Raw genomic sequence first — 20,919 nt, 5'->3', positions numbered from 1 at the left:
TGTATAGAGCTTCTCCATCTTTGGCTACAAAGAATATAATCAATCTGTTTTGGCTGGCCAAAAGTTAATTCTCTTATTTCACTAACACTTTGCAGGTTGTCACATTTAGTGGTTATAACTAACACCTGTAAAATCTTTTAATTTTTGTGTAATGTTGTCTTCAATGCACTTTTCTGAAAAAGCAAAGGAGCATACTCTAGCACCATGAGTTTCATTTTCCCTTTACGTATCAGAGTCAATTTCTAAGATTGTTTGTCTTTTTGTTGGTCTAATATTCACATTATCTGAATCAGAACTATATTCTGAAGTACCCTCATCCCCTGAGACACTAATATATATGTTGCTCCGACTATCAGAAAGTATCTGCTTAAAACTCACCGAAAAATTCTCCTTCACTCAAAATTTTGTGATATGTCATTTTAAAAAATGTTTCATTTGTAATATATACCAGGCTGGAACAAAAACCTAACGGAGCAAAATGTGAATGATAATGACAATCATAAGTTGTATAATGAACCCTTCATCAATTTTAAGCTCTAACAGCTTTGCATGGTAATGTTAATTATATCACCCTCTAAAAACACTCTCTAAAACTCTAACACTCTCTAAAAATGTCTTCAGTCAGTAACATCCAGGTAACAAAAGACCTAACCGCTTCCCTGGGGCTCAGTGGTAAAGAATCGCCTGCCAGTGCAGGAGTCATAGGTTCAGTCTCTGCGTCAGGAACATCCCTTGGAGGAGGAAATGGCAACCCACTCCGGTATTCTTGCCTGAGAAATCCCATGAACAGAAAGAGCCCGGAGGGCCACAGTCCATGGGGTCACAAAAGAATCAGATGCGACTTAGCAGCTAAACAACAGTAATGCATGATGTATTAACATATCTCCGGTCAGTAATGTGTTAACAGATTGAAAGTGTGGGGAAACCCTGTGTTGAACAAGTCTACCCTCACCATTTTTCCTGCAGCGTTTAGTTACTTCATATTTCTGCGTCACATTTTGATAATTCTTGCAGTTATTTCAAACGCTCCACTAGCAAAAAGATTATGACTCACTGAAGGCTCCGGTGATGGTTAGCATTTTTCGAGTAATAAAGGGTTTTTAAATTAAGGCATGTATTTGTGTTTTTAGACCTAATGCTAATGCACACTTAATCGACTGCAGTGTAGCGCAATCTTAACTTTTATATGCACTGGGAAACCCAAAAAACTCGTGTGACTTGCTTTATTGCGCTGTTTGCTTAATCGCAGAGTCTGGAACCCACAACATCTCTGAGGTCTGCCTGCACTTGACTTTGTCATTTGTTTTTGTCTGTCTTCTGTCACTAGGACAGAAGCCACATTCCCACAACTGAGCAATGCATGGCAAACAGCCTGCAGTCAGTAAATTAAACTCTTTTGACTGAATGAATAAAGAAATGTATTTGGAGTTGGAAGGGGGCGGGTGCTCTGCTTGCATTTCCTTGCTTTGATGGTGTTCATGGCAGAACACGTATGCTTCTCCCCACGTGATCACACCTTGCCAAACCCCTTCTCTGGCAATCACTGAAACTCCTAATTGTGATTCCCAGCTGTGAACTTTGCCCTTCCTTCTTTGTGGGGTGGCTCTGGGCTGGGCAGTTGTCCCTTCAGAAGCTGTTCTTTGCAGGCTGATCATATGGGTAATGTAACATTTAATTTTTAAAAATCTCTGAGTAGAGCTCATTATTAGAAATTAATTTGCTCAGGTTCTCGGGTGTTGTTTACTTCTAGTGTGCTGAAGTGTCTCCCCTGGTAGGATCTCTTTCTGTCCTCTGCCTGAAGTTCTAGGGAAATGCTTTCTAGAATGTCACCCTGTGCAGCTCAGGTTTTGTAAATTATGTTCTGAGCAGGGGGCACCTTCTGTCTATATCGTGAGCTGAAGTCTAACTCTCCTTTTTTTTTTTTTTTAAAGGTTTCCTTTATGCTTTTTGAAATGTTTAAAAAAACAGCTTGTTCTTGGGGCAGGAATTTTGTTAAAGCACATGATACATTAGAAATTGTCTAATAAAATGAAACTGAATAGAAGTGTTTTCTATGGCTTATGTTATAAATGGTGTATATGTTGGACCATGGTGGTGTCAGAAAAGGACTAGGAGTCAGATGACGTGGCTAGTTGTTTTATATAGCTTATCATTTGGGTACTCTGGGCAAAGCGTTCAATCTCTCTAAGATACAGTTCTTATTTGCAAATGAAGTCTCTAGGCCATGGTCTTAATGGCATCCAAGATCCTTTCTAGCTTTAGAGCTCCTGACTGGAAGCCTAACTACTTCAGTCTTAACTTGGATATAGCTGGTTACTAGTACTGGGCCTCTGGGTAAGTCAGCTTCTTTCTCAGAGCTCTAGCTTCTCAGTCTTTCAAAGAGAGACAAAGAGTTTGTGTTTTTTCCAAGGGCATTAAGAGAATTTTATTTGGACACACAAAGGTGAGCATACTTTTTAGCTGTAGAATCCTGATTTATTAGAAGCAACTTCTTACTTTATTGTGATTTCATGGCACTGTGCCAACAGAATGGTTGGATAAAAGGAGATGGAAAGTCATTACATATCAAATTGGCAGTTTTTAAATGGTACTTAGAACATATATGGATGTTATGATTCACTTTTGATTTTTTTTTTTATTCCCACCTTAAGTTCTTGACTTGAGCTTGGGGAAGGGATTCAGGCATAGCTTTCATTTTCAAAGGAGCATTTTCAAAGGAGTATTTCATGTCCCCGTTTTTAACCACTGAATTTTTTGTGGGTATTTCTCCCTGGAATTCCTGGGGAAAGAGATCTTTTCATGCTTCTTCTGATCATGTATCCCTTCCTCTGTGGACAGATATTAGCAGGTAATACCTACAAAATCACAAATGCCATGTGAATGACTCTTTGCAGGACCTGCTAGCTGCTTTCTGGAAACCTATTGATAGGCACCTGATTGACAGTGACTCTGGTTTTTTTTTTTATTAATTTATTTATGTTTTATTGAAGGATAATTGCTTTACAGGATTTTGCTATCTTCTGGACACTGACTCATTTTTTAAAGATAAGCCTAATTAAAAATCTGGAGTCATTCATTTACCAGTTTGGCTCTTGGAAATCATTTAGTATTGTTATCTCTATAACAATAGAGTTAACATGGGTATAATTTCTAATATAATGAATATTCCTGATTTAGACTGTACATTTGAAATGATGAATAGTCCTAATTTAGACTGTAAATTTGAATGACCAGAGGCTCCTTTCCCTCCAGGGAGGGAAAAGGCATCATTTTATTGGGGCCAGTGACTCTACTGGCTAGGCCCAGGTGGCTGTTCAAAGGTACAGAGCTCCATCAGACCGGAGGAGGTGTGGCCTGGAGTCAGCAGATAAAGGAGGTCTGGTCTTGGCAGCTGGGAGTGAGAGAGGAGGGTTGGGACCAGCTAACATGCCAGGCATCCTGGCCATAGGGTGCTGCCCTCTTACTCTCATCCCGCTCTCATCCCCATAGTATTAATTTTAACTCTAGATGATCTACAGGAAAACATAAGACAGAGCTAGGTGTCAAGGTATGAAAAACAGATCTTGGAATCCAGAAGACGTGAATTCCAGTCCCATTTTCAACACTACCCAGCTGGCAAACCACTGGCCCATCTCTTCTTGTCCGAACCTGGCGAAATAGGGACAGCAAAGCCTACCTTCCTGCAGTGTCATGTAGATGAAATGAGTGTGTGGACTGGAAAGCAGTTGGTAAAACATTGACAGTCTTTAGAAAGGAAATGTCAAATGAGTGCAGAGATGAAGGGGAGACCGGAGGGTACCCTCTAAAGAGAAGCTAGAGATCTTTTCCTCTTCCTGTTGCTGTGTTCTGACAAGGGTGTGTTGTCTTCCTACCAAATGAAGATGAGAGTGTGGAATAGAGCTGTTTGGGCCTCAGACCTCAACCTCCACATGGAGCTCAGGCCAGCTCACCTTTGCCTCCCTGCAGAGAGGGCGAAAGGAGTTAATGATAAAATATCAGAAAGTCATTTGAAGGCTTTTAGAAACACTCACCAGATAACATTGCACACATGTAACCATGTAATGTCAAGTATTCAGAGCTGCATGGTTATGTTATTTATTAATCATAGTGTATGTGTGTGTGTGTTTTCAAATTAGTATTAAAGTCTTGAACCAGAGCCCATTAAAATAAAGAAACTATTGTTGGGGGTGCTTAAGGAAACTAGCAAAATATTTCTTTTAAAACTTTGTTTAAGAGAAGTCTACCCAGAATCCTCATACTTGGCAGGCAGAAATTCATCTAAATTGTTTTCCAAATTTACCAAGTGCTTTCCTGAATAGACAAGGAGCTTGGGGGTATTTCTTGCAGGAGTGATGAGTCGTGAATCCCAATATGAGATGTGTGTAAAAAAAAAAAAAAAAAAAAAAAAGAAAGTCTGTTTAAAGAGGAAAAAGAAGTTTCTGACTGTTTGGCGAAACAGGTTATTTTTAAACTGAGGAAAAATAGGATTGTGGGGATTTCAAAGATTTTTGTGATTTTATTTGTTCATCTATAGGTGGGACTTTCTAACATCTCATTAGCACAGGGGCAAACTGAGATGTAAAAGAAATGGAAGACTGTCCATCACCTCAGGTGGCCTTCATGCTCATCAGGGGACAAGTTGTAGGCAGATCAGAAAGTGGCAATGTATGCAACGCAGGGTGAATGTATGGAAATAGTGTGATGTTGGGAGATAGGTGCACGTGGGTTCTAGATCTGGATCCACCTGGAGCTTGATGTTTCATCAGTTCCATGCCTCAGTTTCTACTTACTCAAAACAAAGGTAATAAACCTTCCTAGGTTGTGAAGATGAATGAGACAAGGCATGTAGAATGCTGATCACAGAATGTGGCGTGTAGTAGTGTAATCACAACTGTAGTTATAGTTTCCGTTCTTTGTTTCTCCCTTCAGTTTCATGCTCTGTCACAAGAGACATATAGGCTTGACATTCCTTAGGAATGCTGAAGGCTGTGACTAGCTTCCGTGGGGGAGGAGCTGCCCTTGGATCTTGAACTGGCTGTCTTCTGCCAGCTCTTCCAGGATGCACTCTGCTCTCCCTCTTGCCTTCCTCCCTCTACGTGGACTGCATCCATGGGCTTCCTGGCCTCTTGGCCTCTTCTTAGAAATAGCCAATGCTGAGTTCTAGCAAGAGGCTGGAGGGTGGGCAGGAAGGAGAGTGAAGAAGTCTGTGTGCTTTGCTCAGCTTTTAGGCTTTCTCTTATCTGGGTTGCCTTGGACTTGCTATATCCTAGACTGAATTCCACCACTCCATTTATGGCAACGTTTTCTACTGAGTTTGCTCCCCATTCTGGTCACGCTTCCCTTCTCTTACCCCTTCAAGCCTAAGAGAAGTAACAAGTTCTGCTATTCTAGCCCGGGGATCCTGGCCAATCCTTCAAGGTTAAGCTTCCACTCAGCCCACCCTTGGGCATATAATCTTTGTACTAACTCTTTGCAATAATACTGTCTTCAGTTTGTCATCTGTTTCAGGCTGGGACCTCAAAGAGTGGGCTGTGTTTGATTAGGTGAGGAGGTATGGCATTGGGTAACCAAGGTGTGCTCTGGGGTCTATGACTGATGTAGTGTGGCCACAGCGTGTGTTTCCTTCAAGAAGGATGGACTGGACTGTAAGTCTGGGGAAGATATGCTGGACGAGAGCCTGAAGGTCTGGTTCACATATCAGTCTTCACATCATAGCAGAGATGGTTCTTGGTAATTGTTTCCTGATTCATTTTGACAGGTGTCTATTGAAAAGTTAATAGGTATATGGTATAGGAAATAAATAGCAGAAATTTCTCCCCTTTCCTTCCAAATAATGATATGCAAATGAACTAGAGGGAAGGGAAGGAGAACAATATGGCATGACTCTCTCCTGTACAATTTGCTTATATCATCTTATTTATTCTGCTCAGCTGCTGTTAGGGGTAAGGTACAAACTTCAGTGGAGTTGCCAAAGGTCACAGAACTGGGACTTAGGGGAGCCATAATTTGAAAGCCCAAGGCCAGTCTGTGAAATGGTGATGTTCAAGAATTTCCACCGTTGTCAGCTGCAAGATATGAAGAGTGATGCAATTAAGGGTTCAAATGAGAGGTGCAGGCAAGAGCAGCAGGGTGTGAGTCATAGGCTGTTTGTTACAGCCCCACCCCAGGAAGGAGTGTGGCATTGTAAGGCCATGCACAGCAGGAATTTCTGCGAGAGTAATCTATGCAGAAGGAGTTCCTCTGTAATCTCAGAGTAGTCACACAGCCTGGCATCCCAGACATTGGGGTGTGATTTCATAACAGAAAGGATCCTGGATATCTCTTGGGAACTAGGTCAGCTCATTCCAGTTGCACGGGACATCGTTCTCTCTCTGCCATTGGGTTTTCTACTTCTACTGAAAGTGATCCCTGTCTCTCCCCTGCTGCTGCTGCTGCTAAGTCACATCAGTCATGTCCGACTCTGTGCAACCCCACAGACGGCAGCCCACCAGGCTCCTCTGTCCCTGGGATTCTCCAGGCAAGAATACTGGAGTGGGTCTCCATTTCCTTCTCCAATACATGCATGCTAAGTTGCTTCAGTCATGTCCAACTCTGTGCAACCCCATGGGCAGCAGCCCAGCAGTCCACCGGATTCTCCAGGCAAGAATACTGTAGAGGGTTGCCATGTCCTTCTCCTGTCTCTCCCCTAATTGAACATATATTTCTCTGCCTGGTGACTTCTCCACTTCTGCTAACTCATAACTTCTGCTCAGTCTCCGCTTGCTGCCTCAGAGCCTCTTTATGTGTATCTTTTCACTTCTGGCCCTGTTACTTGTGGACAGAATCTGTATTAACAAGTTCAGATTCTTGGGAGAGAGAATATACCCATGTTTTCATAAGTCCATTCTGGATCTGACTCTTTCTGAGAGGCCAAACTGTGACTCTGATCATCCAGTCAGTTGTCCTTGGGTAAGGGATAGACTTAGTCAAAGCTATGGTTTTTCCAGGAGTCATGTCTGGATGTCAGAGTTGCACCATAACGAAGGCTGAGTGCCGAAGAATTGATGCATTCAAATTGTGGTGCTGGACAAGATTCTTGAGAGTCCCTTGGACTGGGAGGAGATCAAACCAGTCAATCCTAGAGGAGATCAGTCCTGAATGTTCACTGGAAGGACTGATGCTGAACCTGAAGCTCCAACACTTTGGCCACCTAATGCGAAGAGCTAACTCATTGTAAAAGACCCTGATGCTGGGAAAGACTGAAGGCAAAAGGGGATGGCAGAGGATGAGATGGTTAGATAGTATCACCAAATCAATGGACATGAATCTGAGCAAACTCCCGGAAATAGTGAAAGACAGAGAAACCTGACATGTTACAGTTTATACAAAGAGTCAGGCACTATTTAGTGACTGAACAACAATGAAGAATAGACTCTGTGAAGCTGAAAAGTTTGTGCTTTACCCCTAATGGTTGCTAAACTGGGATTCAGATTAGGGAGTGGACATCTCCAGGAGGGGGCATTATTCTGACTATTCTGGTCCACTTTCTGGCCCCCCCAAATTCACATCAATCCAAATGCAGAATACAGGCAAGGCCTCTCTATGACCTCATCAGTTCAGAAGTCCAGATTCCCATTATCTAAATTATCTAAAATCATATTCCAGTGACTAGGGCATGGACGTCTTTGCGAAGTAGGGTATTTTCCTACCTAACCCCAGCACTTACCACTGTGTGTTAAGCATCTTAAATAAATTATGTCATTTAATACACTCACCATATCTGGTGAATATTCTCAGAGCCATTGTATTTTGCAGTGTTCAGAGTGGGGGAATCCAATAAAAGGCCCAGTCATGTGGAACCAGGGAGTGGGTCACAAAGGCCTGGAAACTTGTGAATTCTCTTTACCATTGTGCCTGCATTTCCCTATGTTGCCGCATATTCAGATTACTTGGGGAGATTTTTAAGCATCCCAGTCCCCAGGTGGAACCTTAGAGCAGTTAAATAAGAACCCTGAAATTGGCATATGTGCTCAGTTGCTAAATTGTGTCTGACTCTTTGCAACCCCATGGACTTGAGCCTGCCAGGCTCTTCTATCCATAGGATTTGCCAGGCACCAGTACTAGAGTGGGTTGCCATTTCCTCCTCCAAGGGATCTTCCCAATCCAGGGGTGGAACCTGGGTCTCCTGCATTGGCAGGCAGATTCTTTATCACTGAGCCTCCTGGGAAGCCAGAAGTAAATAGTCTTTCCACCTCCTCAGATGATTTCAACGTGCAACAAAGCTTGGGAGCCTCTGCCCTGCGTTGCTTTACTCATCACTAGAGGCGAGTGCTCCAGGGGAAGGGTGCAGATGGTAAGGAAGCCTTCCCCATGGAGGGGCGCTTCAGCTGACAGTCCAAGGCGTTGGCTGGGTGTGACAGTGCCGAGGGTATTGTGTGGATAGGAGACACCTACTAGCAGATGGCAGGCCTCCCTGATAGCTCAGTTGGTAGAGAATCTGTGTTTGCAGTTTGCTCGGTATTTGCTGAATGTGATGGAAGTTTTTTAAGATCCCGTGAGAAGGTTCACATAAATACATTCACAAATCAGGAAACAACGGGAAATATGCTCTCCTTTGTCAGAGCATCCGTCCTCATTTATGGCTTGAGCAAAACACAGACCCACGGTTATCATTGTTGTGGATACGTTTTGTGAGCGAGATAATTGTGGAAATTGGGTTGCTTCCCATCAAGACCGAATCCTTTTGTAGAGAAAATTTGAGCTATCCATGTATTCCATTTTACAGTAATTGAGATTGGACTAGCAAGTCATTAGTGAAGCAAAGGAAAATGATGGGCTCTTTAGTTTTTTTTTTTCCAAAGGAAGGTAGAAAAAATTGATGTTTGAGAAGAGAGAGAAGAATTAAAATGGGTTGTCAGTGGTGGGAGGGAACATGCCCATCTCTTGGCTCTCTGGTTAATGAGAGGGTGGCATCTCTGTGCTGAGATCTCCCTTGAGTGCAGCCAGTAGGAAGGTGCCCCCTGCGGTCAGAACAGGCACTGGGATGTAGACCATCTAGGGATGAGCCCATGCCCAGGGCCACCCTGGGTACTGCGCAGCTTGGGGACATCTGTCTCTTTCTCACCCAGCTTACCACTGGCAGATGTTGGTCTGTGTGGTTCTCTCCCCCACTGTCAACTTTGAAGATAATGAAATGCAGCTTGAGCAAAGGAGAGTCAATAACAGCAGTGTATATTTTAGATATATCAGTAGGTGAGGCTGCCAAATGCGATGCTTGCTTATTTAAAATCTGCTTCACTGGGAGGGCCTCATTAAATACTTGTCTTTTCTTTCTGTAAGGCCTCAGGGAATGGCCATAGTTCCAAGTTACTCAGTCACATCATGGAGTAAATGGGGATGATAGTAGAGGGCCTTCAGTCTCCAAGAGCAAATAGACATTGTGCTCTGCAACATCATGTGGCTTGTGTGGTTAAAATGAGGACAGGCATTGGCTAAAAAGCGAGGTGATGAGGGAGGCAGAGTTTAAGGACTGGTGCTGGGAAACAGGTATGAAGACCACCTGAGGCCAGTCCCTATCCCTGGGAGGGTGTAGCAGTCACCAGCCTTTGATTCATCTCTCTCTGTAACTCGCCCATGTAGTCTTCTGTGTACCGGGTAGGTGCTTAGAAACGTATATAGAATTGATTTGGTTTACAACCAGTAACTTGCCGGCTACGTGCTGAAGGAGTTAGAGGTATTTGTTCTTTGAGTATCTTTGGAAAGAACAATTGAAGAGCATAAGCTTTTTAACTCAGGGGCTCCGCTGATGCAAGCAGTCTCCCAGTTGGTCCTCTTGTCCCCACCATCATTGGTCTACAGCCCCAGGGCGATTCCTAGGTTAGCATCTTCTTGAAAGAACTGACTGTGTCAGCCACTCCCCTCTTCAATCACTGTGGTAGCCCTCTGTCACCTGCTGGTGAGGTGAAAGTTGCTCAGTCGTGTCCAACTCTTTTCGACCCCATGGACTATACAGTTCATGGAATTCTCCAGACCAGAATACTGGAATGGGTAGCCTTTTCCTTCTCCAGGGGATCTTCCCAACCCAGGGATCAAACCAGGGTCTCTTGCATTGCAGGCAGATTCTTTACCTTCTGAGCTATCAGGAAGGCCTGTCATCTGCTAGTAGATGTTTCTTTAATCACTTCTTTCCCTCACTAATGAATCAATTTGAAGTTTGCACCTGGCAGCAGCATGTGAATTTTTAGATACAAAAATTTATATACATATGCTACTGTGAATCTTCATGTTAAAGGAATAAACTATCTATTTTTCATTTTAAAATAGTTATAAGTAGCGATTACAGAGATTGATGTCTTCACTCCAGTGGACTTTTTTTCAGTCCTGCCTGGGGTCTCCGGATTACCCATTTTACAGATGAATAAATTGAGGCTTAGACTAGTTTGATAGCTTAAGTGCCTAAAAGTACATAAGCGGTCAGTGGGAGAGTAAGGCAAGAGTCCAACCCAGCCCTCAGCTATTGCTTTAGATTCTGCCAGTTTCTGATACATTTTTGTAGAATCATAGGTAAAGATTTTAGAAGATTGGTTAGAAGTCAGGCCCCAAGAATTGAAAACACTAATGGAATTGTTTTAAGCTTATACACTTTTTCTGATCCTCTATTAGTTTATGTAATGAATTTTCATGGTGCAGTAAATACTCAATGAAACTGTGTGATCCATTAGTTAAATGAAATGTTCCTAAGTATGCTGTGTTGCTGTCACATAAATTCCTTCAATATTGCTGAAATCTGGTTCTGACTTTTGTGAGCTTTGAGTTTGATTAAAGAAACACCTTCTGTTCCTCCTGTCATCTCCTTACTAAAGGATGTCAGATACCTGAGTAATAACAGTACCTGCCTTCTGGAGTGGAGCATTTTATTTTCCCCAAAGTACTTTCACGTTAGTTTCATTTATTCCTGTTCATTTAATCCCATGAATTATAGCTCACATTATCCCATTTTACAGATGAGTAAACTGATGGACTATTTAGGTTTTTTCATTCTAGATCTGCCCTAGAAATGTCAGACCACCAGATAACTGTATAGCAAGATCCCAGTGGTTTATTTTTCAAGTTAAAAGGAAAGCGTGCTTTGTTCAGAGAGAGTTTAAAACAACTTGAGTCAGATTGTTTTGACTGTATTTAAAAATACTACTGCTATTATGCTTTAGGGGCTTCCCTGGTAGCTCAGCTGGTAAAGAATCTGCCTGCAAGGCAGGAGATCCCAGTTTAATTCCTGGGTCAGGAAGATCCCCTGGAGAAAGGGATAGGCTACCCACTCCAGTATTCTTGGGTTTCCATGGTGGGCTCAGACAGTAAAGAATCTACCTGCAATGCGGGAGACCTGAGTTTGATCCCTGGGTTGGAAAGATCCCTTGGAGGAGGGCATGGCAACCCACTCCAGTATTCTTGCCTAGAGATTCTCCATGAAAAGAGAAGCCTGGCGAGCTACAGTCCATGGGGTCACAAAGAGTCGGACATGACTGAGTGACTGAGCGCATTATGCTTTAGTATTATACTCTTCATATAAGTTAAGGCACAATGAAAATTCCCTGTTGGATTTTTTTTTTTTAAGAGAGAGACAGTGCTGATGTTCATGTCCATGGGACCATGCACTGTTGATTTTATGAACACCTATAGACCCTTTTCATTTTGTTTCTGGCTTGAGGTTATTTGGGCATGGCCTTTGTGGAACCTGTAACTGATCATATGTCCATTTTCGCTCTGTCCTCTAGGACTGTCAATAAATTTACAGCTTATTTTCTGCAACCTCAAGATTGTTTTTGTGTCCTATTCTTTTTTCTACCTCTAGCTTCGTTTCCAATTCTTTGTTGCCCTTCACTCCAGTTTTGTTCATTCATTAATTTTATCCTTTTCTGGAGAATGATTGTATATAAAACTTTATATAAGCTCCCTGACTTCTTTTTATTTATTTTTTCTTAATGTCAGGTGAACATAACCAACAAGCAACACAATGAACATGATGTCTCAGGCCAAGAGAGGTCTCCTACTTCTCTGATTTTTTCCATCCTTTTCTGACATATACAGCTGTGGCAAAACAGGTCTGCTGTGAGGTTGTTAATTTATCAACTTTGTGGCCTTCAGAGTTTTAAACCTAGGATATGTTCTATCAATGTAGGTATCTTTCTGGATGGGTTTGGTCTAAGCAAATGATGGCTATGAGGATGGTGCTATTTTATCAGTAGAGAGATGTACTACCTTGAGATATCCTACCACGGTTTTTATAGCCTTTGTACTTCTGATATCCGTGGCAGAATTAAATAAGCACTGCCATTGGGCTCCACAAAACCTTGCTCTTTCCTATTCTCTTGACCCTGAAAAGAAGGATTATAAAGAAGGAGCAAATTTTAGGCAGTTTCCAAATGCAATATATCAGATCAGTTAGCCCTTGACATTAAAAAAATAGAAAAAGGGTTGACAGTTTAAAGTCATAGTCCCAGGCATGGAGAGGGAGATGGTCCAACAAAGGCTAACTCTGGCTACATAATTAGCGCTACCAACCAGGGTTCTTGGCCTCTTTAATCAATAGAAATTGATCAGAGGCCAGACAAGAAATCCTTTATTGGGGCACCTGCTGCAGCAGGGTGAATGAGAACAAACAGTAGATTCCCTTGCTGGCTGGCTCCCAGAGAGGGGCAAGCTTTTTCCTTATATGGAATGAGGATAGAGGTGTGTCCAGGGGTCAGGCTGGGTAGATGGCTTAGGTGTTTTGCCCACCCCTTAGGTGGTGTTGCATGCAAGGGGCATGCACAGTATGCTGCTTTTTGCTCCCAGCTCCTCCAAAGTAGCAGTTGGGTTTTTGGTCTCCTTGTATCTTTGGGGTTCAGAATTTGCCCCAACTGCACATGCATGCAGTTCCAGACAGTTTCTTTGTATTTTATTATTCCAGGAGAGGTATGTTCGGTTGCAGGCATTGCAACACTGAAGCAAAGGGTCCCTGTTTCCAGGCTTGTCTCAAAAGGAGCTTGTGGTGATTTCTGGGGTGAATAGATTAAAATAAAAAGTCTTAGGGTGCAATTCCTGGCATGGAGGCAAGTCTGGAGGGGAGGTCCAGGGCTCAGGAAGAGAGAGACCTGCTTGAAACAACCTTGGTCAAGAGACTTGTGTCAAGTCAAGCATTCCAGGCAGATACAGGATGAAGTTGGAATCTATAATAAGAACTGACAGCCATAAACTAATTTTAAACTCAACTAGCCTTGGGAATTAGAAAGCAGTCCATCCAGGGAGCTGGAATTCGGTCTCAGATTTTTTTTTTAAAAAGAAAGGTGTTGCCAGAATTCGCTTTGTTACATACTTGGGTGTGTTATGGTCTGAGCTAGGCTGTTTTTTTTTTTTTTTTAATTTGAAGATAATTTCAGAATTACAGAAAAAAGTATAAGAATATACAAAAAATACCCTACACCCTTTACTTAGATTCACCTGCTAATATTTTTATCACATTTGCTTTAGCATTTGTGTATTCCCTCTGTGTATATCCATAGATATACATACACGTATACTGCATATACATACATACATGTCCGAGATTTGTTTTTCCTGAGTCATTTGGATGGTGCATGTAGCTTAGCCCTTTATGCCTAAATGTTTGGTATGTATTCCCTAAGAATGGGCTTCCCGTGTGGTTCAGTGGGTAAAGCACCTACCTGCAATACAGGCGATGCAGGCAGACGCGAGTTTGATCTCCAGGTCAGGAAGAGCCCATGAATGAGGGCACGGCTGCTGCTGCTAAGTCGCTTCAGTCGTGTCCGACTCTGTGCGACCCCATAGACGGCAGCCCGCCAGGCTCCCCTGTCCCTGGGATTCTCCAGGCAAGAACACTGGAGTGGGTTGCCATTTCCTTCTCCAATGCATGAAAGTGAAAAGTGAAAGTGAAGTCTCAGTTGTATCTGACTCTTAGCGACCCCATGGACTGCAGCCTACCAGGCTCCTCCATCCATAGGATTTTCCAGGCAAGAGTACTGGAGTGGGGTGCCATTGCCTTCTGCGGAGGGCATGGCAACCCACTCTAATACTCTTGCCTGGAGATTCCCATCTACAGAGGAGCCTGGCAGGCTACAGTCCAGAGGGTTGCAAAGGGTTGGGCATGACTGAAGCAATTGAATATGCACACACACATTCTCTAAGAATAGGTATATTCTCTTACACAGCCATAGGAAACATCAATTAAAATAAATTTAACATTGATAGAATATTTTTACCTAATTTGCCATCGATATTCAAATTTGTCGATTGGCCCTCTGATTTCCTTTGTAGCATTTATTTTCTCTCCAAAAAGAGGATCTAATATTTCATTTAGTTGTTGTACCTATTTAGGTTGTTTTCATCTAAAATATTTCCACAGCCTACCTTTGTCTTTGGTTTGCCAGTTTTGAAGAGTGGACTTTTCTCCACATTTTTGTGTGCATGTTCTTATTAGATTCCTGGCCAGGATACTACATCATAGTGATGTGGTCTTGTCAGGATATTACCTGATATCCATCTGCTCATCTCTGTTAATGTTAATTTTGATAACCTGATTGAGGTGTTGTTCAGTGTCTCCATTATAAGATCACAGATTTTCTGCTTGCAACTACAGACAACAAGTGAGAAGACACTTTAAGACCTATGGATGGCTCCCTGGATTTAGCATTTACTGACTTTCTGGGACAAAAGATATGTTGGGCTCATCTTGCACCTGCCCTCCACAGCTCTGGAATAACCCACTTCTAGAAACTCTCAGTCTTTTGACTAAGAGTTGTAGTAGAAACTAAAATCTGAGTATTAAGGTATCACCTTGTCACTAGGAAACCTTGCTTCTAGACCTGTTCCATGGACAGGGCTAGGAAAATATATGCATATAAACACGTGCACACACACACCTATATGCAGATGCATGTCTATTTATAAACCATGAGTTTAAACCCTGAAATCTCCAGTTTCCAAACTGTCCCCACAGTGCTCCTTCCTGGCTTCCCCCTTTCCATATTTTAATGGTTATTCTTGAACAGTGAGAGTCTTAGCTCCCAAGAACATTAAAGAATTTACTTCTTTGCCCAATCCTATAATACATTTAGAATAGTTTCATAATTGCTTTTCCCATAACACTACCAAAAAAAGCCTACTAAAAAGAGTTCAAGGTTTGTTTGCGGTGTTCCCTGCCCTGGTCCTGTTCATGACAGGTTGTAAACAGTTAAATTCTGTGTTTGTAAGTTATTCATATTAATGATTTCTCTCTGTTTATGATGCTCCTTTGAAATACAATTGAATTTGTTTCAGTTCACTTCCAGTTTTAGCCTTTCCCCTACTTTCCATTGCTGTTAATTTTATTTTTTAATCTGAGATGTGAAGCATTAATATGCTTCCACATGTAGAAATTAAGTAAAAATCTACTCTGATAAGTGGGACCCTTTGCCATGTCTTTCTACCTGGTCATCCTGTGATTTTAACATCTAGGATCTCCCCATGTAGAGAAACAGCTTCATTGTTTTCTGGTTTGTTTGTCCTGTTTCTTAGCAGATTTATGTATCCTCCTTTCTTACAGAAAGGCTGGCATACTATATATTGAGCTAGGCTTTATAAGTGCCCAAATCTCATGATCTTCCAAACCTTGCACTCTTGGTGGTGGTCTTCCCATTATCCTGATGTGGAAACTGAGGCTCCTTATCTGTACTGTTGCGAACCGTTGTACCTTATTGATAAGCAGCCTGTTTTCAGTGGTTTCTACTTTAGATGAAAGTGAGTAAGATGTGCCAAATCATGAAGCATCAGGTAGTAGTACATACAATTTTTCATCCTTCAAATTGCTGCCGCTTGAAGTCCTACTTCTTGGAAGTCTACCTCTTCATCTGGTTTTTAAAACTGGGTGTCCCTTTAGACTGGAATTTTCAGTGTCTTAACATCTCACACAATGCTTAAATAAGGATGCGGCACCTGGCCCGGAGAGTTGTTTTTGGCTTTCTGTTTTTCCTTTTTAAAATTGAGATGAAATTCACATAATATGAAATTAACCATTTTAATGTATATAATTCAGTGTCACTTACTTTACTCATAATGCTGTTCAACCGTTACTGGTATCTAGTGCCAAAACACCTCATCTCTACCACAGGAGACCCTGTAACCATGAAGGTGTCAGTCCCCGTCCCCTGCTTCCCCCAGCACCTGGCAGCCCCTGCTCTGCTTTCCATCTCCCTTTGGATTATTTGTTTTTGATAGTCTGGAGGAAAATGGAATCATTTTCACAATAAGTGACCTTTCGCCTTAATTTCTTTCACTTGGCATGTTGTTTGCCGAGTTCATTCACCTTGCAGCCTGTATCAGTACTTCATTTTGTTTTATGGCTTGGATAATATTCCATTGTATAGATAGACTATTTTGTTAATTCATTCTCCAGCTGATGGACCTCCAAGGGGGTCTTGAGTGAAACTGGGGAGAAGAGTGGCTTGTACCACCCTGCCTTGTTCTGCAGCCTATTAGCCACGTGACTGTGAACCAGCTGCTAAACTGACTTGTGCCTCCCTTTTCTCATTTGTCAAGTGAACATAATAATACTATATAACTTCAAGTGACTGAAGGGTCGGATAAGATAATATATGAAAGTTCATAGAAGAGAACCTGGCGAATAGTAGTAGTAATAGCAGAGTAAAGCGAAAAAGTTGGCTTAAAGCTCAACATTCAGAAAATGAAGATCATGGCATCCAGTCCCATCACTTCATGGGAAATAGATGGGGAAACTGTGGAAACAGTGTCAGACTTTATTTTAGGGGGCTCCAAAATCACTGCAGATGGTGACTGAGGCCATGAAATTAAAAGACGCTTACTCCATGGAAGAAAAGTTATGACCAACCTAGATAGTATATTCAAAAGTAGAGACATTACCTTGCTGACTAAGGTCCGTCTAGTCAAGGCTATGGTTTTTCCTGTGGTCATGTATGGATGTGAGAGTTGGACTGTGAAGAAAGCTGAGCACCGAAGAATTGATGGTTTTGAACTGTGGTGTTGGAGAAGACTCTTGAGAGTCCCTTGGACTGCAAAGAGATCCAACCAGTCCATTCTGAAGGAGATCAGCCCTGGGATTTCTTTGGAAGGAATGATGGTAAAGATGAAACTCCAGTACTTTGGCCACCTCCTGCGAAGAGTTGACTCATTGGAAAAGACTCTGATGATGGGAGGGATTGGGGGCAGGAGGAGAAGGGAATGACAGAGGATGAGATGGCTGGATGGCATCACGGACTCGATGGATGTGAGTCTGAGTGAACTCCGGGAGATGGTGATGGACAGGGAGGCCTGGCGTGCTGCGATTCATGGGGTCGCAGAGTAGGACACGACTGAGCGACTGAACTGAACTGAACTGAGTAGTAGTGTTAGTCGCTCAGTTGTGTCCGACTCTTGCGAGCCCATGGACTGCAGCCCACCAGGCTCCTCTGTCCGTGGCATTCTGCAGGCCAGAATACCGGAGTGGATTGCCATTCCCTTCTCCATGGCAAATCGTGGGTCCTCATAAAATGAGCTGTTTGACCTTTGGATTGTGTGAGGGTGGGAGGGAAGGAGAGTGAACAGAAATGTGTATTATAGTAGGTGTTTTAGTGCGTGTTTGTTGTAGCTGCTCAAACCTGTGTACTTTGTTTTATTAAAAAAGGCCTATCTGTTTTCTCTGCTTTGTGGTTTGGTGTTTTTGCACCCCAGCCCTCCCTATCCCCCCATCACTGAACATGGGATTTTACATTTAGAAGCAGTTCAGTAGACAGAATGTCTGTAGTGGAATGTTACATAATTCACATTTAGATTTGAAGAGCTCATTATAAAAAACCTGACACACTTCAGGAATATTAAATTACTGCAGATTGTGTGGAGCAAAGAAACATTATTGAAGCATTTCAAAATTCTAGGCGAGCCTGAATTTAACTGATAGGGTTTCACAGCTTTTACTGGGGAAAAATGATTTGAGTTGTCACGTGGTTTTCTGGGCCTAGAGGACTTTAATCTCCTTAATTACAAAGAAACGAATTTCCTAAATAATTTGGAGCTACTTCACAGCATTTGCTCAACCTCTGGCTTTTGGAAAATTAAAGGGAAATGCCAGGGCCCTGGCTGTAGAATGTTCTCTTCTTACTGAAGCTTCCTCATGCACATTTTTATTCAAGATGATGCTAGTTTCCTTTCTTTATTGATATGGGGATGTACTTTAGGAATTCACAAGTAATGCTTGTAACACTTGAACACAATCTCATTTTGTTAAACAAGTCGGACACTGGAGATGCCCACAGAATAGACAGAGGTGCTGTATTATGGCTTACAAAGTCAAAGGGAAGAAAATGGTGCAAATCTAATCCAGTTTTTTTTTCTTTTCTTTTCTAACTTTTTTTTTTTTTTTACTAATCCAGTTTTATACACTGACTTTTAAGAGTGCTTGAAATGGTTTAAAACCCACATATTTCAGTCCATGAAAATGTTTATGGATCAGGTACCTACTGTGTGCAAGCCCAGCATGATGGAAATATCTTAGTTCCTACCATTTCCTACAATTTGTCTTTAGAAAGCAAACTTAACCTGCCATGGTTTCCTCCTCTGTGAAAAGAGGATAGCAATATGACGCTGAGTCTGTGTTGTGACCTTGTATTCCTGTGTTCATAACACAGGAAACTATTAGTGCCTAATATTTATTGAGTACCTGCCAGGAGATGTGTCAGACACTCTTCCAAGCATGTTACATGTGTGATCACAATTTCTTAGCCACTCCATTAAGTTGATACTGTTACTCCATTATAAAGGTAGAGAAACTAGGCAAAGAGGGGTTCAGTTATTTCCTTAATATCACATTGTTCCTAAGTGGCTCAGACTATGAAGATTGCCAAGAACCAGATCTTAAGTAAGGAGATACAGTTTCCAGTGAAAGCTCATACTGCTGCTGCCCAACAGGCCCCAATAAGTCAAGAGATAAGTTGTTGAGGCAAGGAATAGTGACTTTATTTAGAAAGCCCGCAGAGCAAAAAGATAGTGGACTAGTTTCTCAAAGAACCATCTTACCTGAGTTAGAATTCAGACTTCTTTTATACTAAAAGGTGAGGGTATATGGTTGGTTGTTGCAAACCTCTAGGTGTTTTAATCCTTTGTTCTTGCAGCTGTCCATGTAGGTCAGGTCGCAATGTTCCTCTAAACCTTCAACAAGACAAATGTTTCTTTCTGCCTTGCAACTTTTTATCTCTATATGAATGGGAAAATGTTACACCTTTAAAGGTCAGATCCTTGTGAATGGGCTATCCTGTATATTTCAGGCTATAGACAACATTCTTATCTTACAGCAAAAACAATAGAGTACAAAGGTTAAAGTAAAAGAAACAGATCCAGTATGGAGTCAGATTTGTTCTTCCCTATTACAGTTCCATTTAACAGAGAGATCAGGAAATCTTTCTGCCTAAGATACCTCTTTGAACTGAACCTTGAGAATGTCAAGGTAGACTTGAATAATTCCACAGAAAAGTAACAACAGCACAATTGAAAACTGGGAAGTTAGGAAAGTATATCACCTCCCTACTAGACTTCTGCTTCCTTTTGTTGTTTTGGTTGTTAACTTAAAGCCTCCCTGGACATGCTGATACTTCTGCCTGAGACAGTCATTTATTCACTTATTATACATGCATTAGTACCTGTTGGTCCTTTCCCTTGCCTTCCACCTGACGAAAGCATCATTCTTCAAGATCACACAGTGCATAGCTTCTTGTCTGTGAAGCTTTATTGACTTTCAAACAAAGCAAAAAACCTTGCTCCTTTGTGCTGCAATCTGGTTTTGTTCTGATCGTGTGTGTTTCAGTGTCTTGCATGACTAACACCTCTGCTAGACTGAGCTGCTTTGAGGCTAAGAGGTCAGGCCCTGACTCTACTCTTGGGTTGCATGGTTGTACAGTACACATCTGTTGACATGAATGAGCCAGCACTTGCACCTGGCCCTTCTTATGTTCTTAGTAGATATCTGTTACAATGAAGTGACTAGTATCATTAATAAAATTATTTATTCTCTTGTAGGACCAAATTTTGTGACTCTGTCATCTCTTAGGGAATGTTGTCTTTTGGGGGCAAGAGGTTAGGAAGGAGATGAGAGCTTTAGTGGCATAATACAGATAGATGGCGCAAAAGTGGTGGGAAAAGTGCTCATTTTCAACATAGTTTTCCATGTACCCCATTCTAGGAAAGTAATGTTCCATTTTCTTTAGTTGCAGTCTTAGGTCCTATACTTTAAGTACATTCATTCAGGGCTACTGTCCTTGTTAAAAAATAGTTTGTTAACGAAAAGCCAATAAGATATCTTTGGATAAAGGTGTGAATTTCCCCATATTTAAGCCCTATTAAATTTTTGTGTGCCTTTTACATTAAACATTTTCTAGTTAAGCCATCTTTAATTGGCATGATTAAGGGGCTTGGGTTATTATTCTTATCGAGCTGAAACTGGCATTCCGGGTCACCCTGTTCAGATTAAACAGTTCTAGAGTTATTGCAGGAGCTAAGAATTGGCTGCACAGTTTGAAGATCCATTTCCAGTAGCTTTATCTTAATATTCTTCAAAAATGGATAACTCCTGAATGTTTATTTTCAACTGAACTCTCACATGTAACTATCAGAGATAGAGAGTCACTGGGAAAGATTGTTGACTTGACACCGGGAATACATTCATTCAATTTAAATGAAATCAAATGAGATAATGTATGTGCAGCGGGAGCTGAGGGCACAGTATATAGTAAATGTATAGTAAATACTGGCCGTAATTGAAGTGGTATTATTATCATTATTATCTCTTCCCAGCACAGTGTCTGAGCTTAATAGTATCTAGTAGTGTGCAGTGCATGTTTATTACAGAAAGAGGGGTGAAATGTGTGTCTGCCTGCTCCTTTTCCTTTTCTCTTCCTCCCCACA

General features: G+C 41.8%; 1 protein-coding gene across 9 annotated transcripts in view; it reads left to right on the top strand.

The window, feature by feature from the left end:
* Positions 1-20,919, top strand: part of DAB1 (DAB adaptor protein 1) — a 467,365-nt gene that overhangs the window by 137,777 nt on the left and 308,669 nt on the right. The gene's annotated exons all lie outside the window — the stretch shown is intronic.

The sequence above is a fragment of the Ovis canadensis genome, chromosome 1 (genome assembly GCF_042477335.2).
Source record: "Ovis canadensis isolate MfBH-ARS-UI-01 breed Bighorn chromosome 1, ARS-UI_OviCan_v2, whole genome shotgun sequence".
Lineage (NCBI taxonomy): Eukaryota > Metazoa > Chordata > Mammalia > Artiodactyla > Bovidae > Ovis > Ovis canadensis.
This window is presented reverse-complemented; position numbering and strand designations above follow the sequence as displayed.